The following is an 8,516-nucleotide window of genomic DNA, read 5'->3' on the forward strand; positions in this document are numbered from 1 at the left end:
AAGAAAGAAAGAAAAAGTAAATCCTAGACAAAGTATTACTAGCAAATTGAATCTAGTAGCACATTAAAAAGTTAAATCACCACAAGCAAGTGGGCCTTATTCCTGGGATGCAAGGTTGATTCAACATTTACAAATTAATAAATGTGACTCACCATAAGCAGAACTGAAAGCAAAAACCATATGGTCATCTCATTACACACAGAAAAATTATTTGATGACATCCAATATTCCTTCATGACAAAAACCCTCAACTAAGTAGGCATTGAAGAAATATACCTGAAAATAATTAGAGCCCTGTATGACAAATCCACAGTCAACATTATACTGAATTACTGAATGGGGAAAAGCTGGAAGCATTTCTCTTAAGAACTGGAACAAGACAAGAATGCTCATTCTCACCATTCCTGTTCTGCATAGTACTGGAAGTCCCAGCTAGAGCAATCAGACAAGAGAAAGAAATAAAAGGAATCCAAATTAGAAAAGAGGAAGTCAAATTATCTGTCTTTGATGGTGATATAATTGTATACATAGAAAACTCTAAAGATTCTGCCACAAGACTCCTAAAGTCTTCAATACAGTCTCAGGATACAGGATCAATTTACATAAATCAGTAGAATTTCTATATACCAATAAAATTCAAGCTGAGAGTCAAATTAAGAAGTCAATCCCATTTACAATACCCCCCCCCCACACACAAATAAAATTCCTAGAAATACATCTAACCAATGAGATAAAAGATCTCTGCAAGGAGAACTACAAAACACTGCTGAAAGGAATCAGAGATGACACAAACAAATGGAAAAACCTTTCATGCTCACGAATTGGAAGAGTCAATATAGTTATAATGTCCATATTGCCCAAAGTAATCTATAGATTCAACATGATTCCTATCAAACTACCAACATAAGTTTTCTCAGAATTAGAAAAAAAATTCTAAAATTCATATAAAACCAAAAATGAGCTTGAATAAGCCAAAGCAATCCCAAGCAAAAAGAACAGAACCAGAGGTATCGTACTAACTGACTTCAAACTATACTAGGAGGCTACAGAAACCAAAAAAGCATGATCACGGTGCAAGAATACACACACAGAACAATAGAACAGAATAGAGAGCCCAGACATAAAGCCTCACACCTACAACCAACTGATCTTTGACAAAGTTGACAAAAATAAACAATGGGGAAAGACTTCCCTATTCAATACATGGTGCTGAGAAAACTGGCTAGCCACATGAGTAAGACTGAAACCCCCTCTCTCAACATATGTAAAAATTAACTCAAGATGTATTACAAAATTAAATGATCAAACTGTAAAAATCCTAGAAGTAATCCTAGAAAATATTCTTCTAAACACTGGCCTAAAGATAGAATTTCTGACTAAGGCCTCAAAAAAATGGAATAAAAACAAAAATGGACAAGTAGGACCTAATTAAATTAAAGAGCTTCTGCCCAGCAAAAGAAACTATCAGTGGAATAAATGGAAAACCTATAGAATGGGAGATAACATTTGCAAATTATGCATCAAACAAGGGACTAATATCCAGAATCTAAAAGAAACTTAAGCAAATCAACAATAAATACTCCAAATAAACCCATTAAAAGGTGGGGAAAGACATAAACAGACACTTCTCAAAAGAAGACAAGCAACACAAAAACATAGGAAAACATGCTCATAATCACGAATCAGCAGAGAAAAGCAAATCAAAACCACAATGAGCTACCATTTCACACCAGTCAGAATGGCCAGTATTAAAAAGTATCAAAACATAACAAATACTAGTGAGGCTGTAGAGAAAAGAGAATGCTCATATACTGTTGTTGAGAATGTAAATTAGTTCAGCCTCCGGGGGAAAAAAGTTTTGAGATTTCTCAAAAACTAAAAATAGAACTACCATTTGACTCAGTAATTTCGTTACTGGATACCCAAAGGAAAATAAATTATTCTACCAAAAAGACACATGCATTCCTATGTTCAGTTCAGCTCTATTCACAACATCAAAGACATGCAATCAACCTAGGTGCCCATGGACAGTAAACTGGTTAAAGAAAATGAAGTACATATACACCATGGAATACTACATAGCCATAAAAAAAATTATGCCCTTTGAAGCAACATGAATGCAGCTGGGGGCCATGATTCTAAGCAAATAAAAACCCAGAAAACCAAATATTTCATGTTCTCACTTAAAAGTGGGAAGTAAACATTGGGCACTCATGGACATAAAGAAGGGGAAAAACCGACACCTGGAACTAATAGAGGGTACAGACAGGGAGGGGGGCAAAGCTTGATAAATTTCCTTTTGTGTAATAGTACACTATGTTCACTATTTGTGTGACAGCATCAATAAAAACGCAAACCTCAGTATCACAAAATATACCCTGTAACAAACCTGCACATGTAACCCCGGAATCTAAATCTAAAATAATTAAAAAGATAGCTACTTAAAACAATTGTATTGATTATCTATATGGCAAATACAATTAGATTCATTAATTATACAGTTCACAATAATCAATTCTAGGGAATTAAATACTTTAGTCAGACAGGAAGTATTTAAAAAACTTCTAGTAAAAAATATGAGAAGATTATGAATTTGAGTTAGAGAAAATTTTTTTAATAAAGACACAAACTGTAAATATGATTACCTTGATTGCAATAAAATTAAGAAGACCATAAAGAGAAAGAAAAGACAAGTTATAAAGTAGGAGAAATTATTTTTTATAGGTATAACTAACAATATATTAGTATCAGACCATGCAAAGAACTCCCCAAACTCAATCAAATTTAGACAAAGGATTCCAGAGGGTGAAATAATGAACAAAAGATACACATAGATTACAGAAAAGGAAAAGCAAGCAGCCAATAAAAATATAAAAATCTATCCAAAATCAGTAGTATCTAGGAAATACATATTAAATACAATATAATATAACGAATGGCAAAAGTTAATATCAAATGATGCAAATAACTGGTAAAAATGAGGAGCAATGCTAATGCTTGCACACTGTGGAAGGGAGGTTGATTTGGTAAAACCATTTTGGAAAAAATTTGACATTATCTAGTGAAACTGGAGATTAGCCTTTCCCTATGCCCTGAGCATTTCTTACAAGATGGGAGTACCTTGTGCACATGCAAGAGGAGCCAGGTACGGAGATCCTACACAGCTGTATTATTTGTAATATCAGGAAATTGTAAACGATTGTCAATTCAGAGGAAACTGAAAACATAATGTTATGATTATACAGAGAAATATTATAATAGGACAGAGAAATATTATAATATTATATATTTATAATAAAAAAAAATAAATATATTATGTAGATGCATCTCCAGAAAAAAGAAGCTTCGGAAAAACCCATGTGGAACAATATAACTTTTGTAAATTAAAAACAAAACAAATAAGAGTAAGCAAAATATTAGGAGTATGCACATGTATTAAAACTATGCAGAAAAACAAAGGCGTGGTAAATACAAAAATTAGGAATTAGAGAATGTAGTTACTTGTAGGTACATAATTGCAGATTTTCATATAAAAAAGTTCTATTTCTTAAATCAGGTGGTGAGTTCATGGGTATCTAATTGCTATGTTTTATCTCTTCCATATGTGAAATTATTTAAAAATAAAACATATTTGAATAAAGTATTAAAATAAATGACTCAGTCAATTATGTTTCTAGGTTTTGTTTTGTTTAAAAAAGCTGCTCCAAAGCTAATGCAAAACATGTTATGCCAATTTTTAAGGCAGCTAGTATGAGTCAGAGTGTAATGTTCCTACCCTTACCTAGAAAACAAATCCATTAAATATCTAGAGTCAAGGTCTTCAACATTTAGTTAAAGTCAATAAATTGCTTATTTTCCCATTTTTTCTGACCTCTGAGGCAAAATTCTCCTCCTAACCACATTAATTTAATTTTTGGAGACATTTCCCTTTTTCGTTTTTGTTTTTGTTTTTGTTTTGTTTGGTTTTGTTTTTTGTTTGAGACAGAGTCTTGCTCTGTCACCCAGGCCGGAGTACAGTGGTGCGATCTCAGCTCACTGCAACCTCCGCCTCCCAGGTTCAAGCGATTCTCCTGACTCAGCCTCCTGAGGAGCTGACACTACAGGTTTGTGCCACCACCCCTAGCTAACTTTTGTATTTTTAGTAGAAATGGGGTTTCTCCATGTTAGCCAGGATGTTCTCAATCTCCTGACCTTGTGATCTGCCCGCCTTGGCTTCCCAAAGTGCTGGGATTCCAGGCATGAGCCACTGCACCTGACCTGACGTTTCCTTTTCTAAATAAATGTTATTGTGTGTATTTACAGTATACAACATGATATTATGAGATACGTATAGATAAGAAAATGATTCCCGGAGTAAGGTAAATTAATATATCCAACTTATTTTGGCTTATAAGCCACATTTACTTGTTTTTTCTGTTTCCCTATCATTTCAGGACACTTTGCTGGTTCCCTATCAGTCATGGAACACAGTAACACACTAGGTATTTCAGTAGAGGGTCCTTCTCTTTTCTCCACCTTTATAGTTTTCTTCTTATGTCTTCTATTGGCAGAACCTAAAAGGAAACAGCTAACCAAGAAGACATTTTATTTCTAGGGTTTTAGCTCCAGCATCACAAAGTGGAGGATTTGAAACTGTGAGAATGTAGCTTAAGGACAATCATGCTTTCCCTGTCTTTAGGCTTCAGGCACTGGAGAACCTCGGAACTTAGCTGTGGGTGCATTTTTTTCCCCTGTCTATCCTCTCTCTTTATGGAATCTCATCCAGTCTCATGCTTTCTGTATCATATAAAATGAAACAGCTCCCAAAGGTGTTTCTCCAGCTTCCACTTGCATTCCAGACTAGCAAACCATCTACATGACTTGACAACTCTATTTGGATGCTCAAAAAGCAATTGCAAACTCAGTATTTGCAAAATGGAATTCTTGCAGTTTCAAACCTGTTTTCCTCTTTTCAGTTAACATCACCGCTATTCACACAGTTTTTCAAGCACAACACCTAACTGTAATTCTTGCTTTCTTCCTTTATATTACCCCATCCAACCCAATCAAAATTCTTGAGGTTTTACCTCTGAAATAACCCTCGGACCCCTCATTTTCACCCAACATGCATGGCCATGGCTGTGATACAAATTGCTTTTCACATAGACCACAAAGATAGCTTTTCAAAGGCTCTCCCTTGTTTGGTTCTTCTTTCTTCATCCCGTTTCTCACATAGCAGCATAAGTGAACTTTCAAAAATGTCAATTATATCATGCGTTTCCCCACTTAAAATCTTCAAGGATTTCCACAAAAAAGGCATCTGGAGCCCCACGCAACCTAGACCCACATCTCCATGATCATCTCACATGGTTCCCCTTCTGGCCCACTGCTTTCTGGTGCCACTGGCCAGGATGCCCTGTCAGTGCCATGCATGGCTGGCTCTGACCATCCTACAGATGTGAGTTTATTTATTTATTTTTAATATTTTTGAGATGGAATTTTGCACGTGTTGCCCAGGCTGGAGTGCAATGGCATGATCTCGGAGCACTGCAACCGCTGCCTCCCTGGTTCAAGCGATTCTCTTGACTCAGCCTCCCAAATAGCTGGGATTACAGGCATGCACCAACGCGCCTAGCTAATTTTTGTATTTTTATTAGATACGGGGTTTCACCATGTTGGCTAGACTAGTCTCAAACTCCTGACCTCAGGTGATCTGCCCACCTAGGCCTCCCAACATGCTGGGATTACAGGCGTGAGCCACCACGCCTGTCCCAGATCTGAGTTTAAACACAACTTTTTCGCAGAGATCTTTCTTTATCTGTGTAAAGTAGCCACGTCACCTTCCAGTTACAGCCTGTCATTTCATGCTGCTTACTGTCTATTAATACTTGTATTTGAAGTTTTTTTTTCACATATTTCATAGCTAGACTCTAACATCTGTGTGGGTAGTGACCTTTTCTGTCTTTAAACCAATGCATCTCCAAAGTGTCTAGCACATAAATATTCGTTGAATTAGCAAGTCCCATGATGACAGTCCAGCTTTCAATCATTTCCATGGTCATTGTTCAGGGTAAACTCAGTAAAAAGTAGACCAATATGTGAGGGGGATCTCATATGTCAAAAGAAAAACAGACCAATTAAATTTAGCAGAAGTTCAATTGAGCAAGGAATGATTGGTGAATTGGCCAACCCCTCAAACCAAAGTAGGTTCAGAGCAACTTAGGTGCTGGTGCATGGTCAGAGGAGATTTATAGGCAGAAAAAGGAAAGTGACATACAGTAAAAACAAAGTAAGTTACCAAAACATCTGCATTGGTTACAGCTCAGTGTTTGTTTGCCTTATGTGAACACGGTTTAAACAGTTGGCCACCTTTGGTCAAAACTCAGTGATTGGTACAGTGATAGGCATAGGTTACAGTCTATTTACACAACCAGTTTGGTTACAGTTTACTACGTACGGAGAAACCTTTAGGTCGAACTTAAAATGTGTAAGAAGGCAGCCTTAGGCTAAGCCTAATTTAACACATGACATGGCAACATGTTCCATTTCCTAAAAATGAAGGCAGCATGAAACTCTCTTATGCCTAGAAAGTAGATTAGAAAGATCGGCTCTGCAAGTGGTCCATCCAAGAATATCACCACCAGTTTCCCAGCTACTCAACCATTTACAACTGTAAACTGCTGGCCACTCTCTCCAACCAGAACTGCGGATGAAAGCTAGCTCACTGGAGCCACGTCATTTTCCTGCATCTGGGCAGAGAGTTCATGATTTTCATTAGATTAAAAGAGGCCACACAGACCCTACTGCTAACAGCCACTTTGGTTCTTTTCTTTCCCAGTGTTGGCCTGTGATAGACCAGCACTGGAAAAAATAGTCAACAGACCCTGGAGTCCAGTAGCTTCAGGCTTACATGCAACTTTTCCTACCTGTTTTCCTGGCATCTCTGAGTTTCATTTTCCTCATTTGTAATGTGCCAATACTAATATTTATATCACAGGATGTTTGTAAAGATTAGAAGAAATAAAACGTGTAAAGTGTCTAAAAGTGTGTGGCACAAAATAGGAATGAAATTGCTAGGAGTTATGTAAAATTAATCTCAGGATATTTAGAATTTAGGAGTAAGCTCTCAATATTACCCCCCACCCCTTTTGCTTCCCTTTGTATGGTGAAAGGAAAATATCTCGGGTCCCCAGAATCACTATGTTAAAAAGAAAATTGAATCTGGGAACTGCTTAGGGCAAACCTGCCTCCCATTCTATTCAAAGTCATCTTCTGCTCACTGAGATAAATGCATATCTGACTGTCGGAAAGGCTAATCAGAATTTCAAAAAAATGCAACCATTTGTCTCTCATCTACCAGTGACCTGGAAGGGACCTCCCTGAGTTGTCCCACTTTTGCTTAAAGTAGTCCTGCCTTTCTGGACTGAACCAATGTTCATTTTATAATATGTTGATCAATGTCTCATGTGTCCCTAAAATATATAAAACCAAGCTGTGTTCTGACCACCTCGGGCACACATGTTGTCAGGACCTGCTGAGGCTGTGTCATCATAGGCATGTGCATCCTCAACTTTGGCAAAATTAACTTTATTTCTTCCTTTTTTAAAATTTTTTAAATTTATTTTTATTTTTAAACTGAGTTTTGCTCTTGTTGCCCAGGCTAGAGAGCAATGGCACGATCCTGACTCACTGCAACTTCTGCTTCCTGGGTTCAAAAAATTCTCCTGCCTCAGCTTCCCAAGTAGCTGGGATTACAGGCATGCACCACCACGTCCGGCTAATTTTGGATTTTTAGTAGAGACAAGGTTTCTCCATGTTGATCACGCTGGTATTGAATTCCTGACCTCAGACGATCCACCCACCTCGACCTCCCAAAATACTGGTATTATGGTTGTAAGCCACCATGCTGGGCCAAACTTTCTTAATTAAGACCTGCCTTGCATTTGGGGGATTCACAGTATTCACTAGAGAGGAAAAGTTCTCTATTTCTGTGATACCTTCTCTTTGCTCCCAGCACCTCTTCTTTGCCCTTGTCCACTTTGCTCTTGACCAGGGAGACTGTATGGGTCATACCACCAGCCCCTTGTCCTCTGGTCAGGGCTGATGTGGAGCACTGGCAGAGGCAGGGGAAGGGCATGTATTCCTCAGCCCTATCCCTGCAGGATAGCCAGAGGGGCCACATCCTTCATCTACAGATCTCAGCTGTGATACTAGATCCTCTGCAGGGCATCTTTTCTGCCCCTCAGTTTCTATAACTGCTCCTTCCTCTTGCTTCTTCAGCCAAAAAATCAGTAACTCCTCTTTCTTAAGTTATTATACTATGCTTCCCCTTGTGGTTCCTGTACACTCTACTAACACTCTGGTCAACAGTCCCTTTTTTAAGTGCTCTGAATTATTATAATCTGGGCATGTCATCTATTTCTTCCAGAATTGGGCTGATGGAAACAGCCACTAGTGTGTTCTCAGACCTAATTCCGTAGTCTGGTCTGAACACACACACACACACACACACACACACACACACACACACACACACA

The sequence above is a fragment of the Sapajus apella genome, unplaced genomic scaffold (assembly GCF_009761245.1).
Source record: "Sapajus apella isolate SASKATOON/1434 unplaced genomic scaffold, GSC_monkey_1.0 scaffold163, whole genome shotgun sequence".
Taxonomy (NCBI): Eukaryota; Metazoa; Chordata; class Mammalia; order Primates; family Cebidae; genus Sapajus; species Sapajus apella.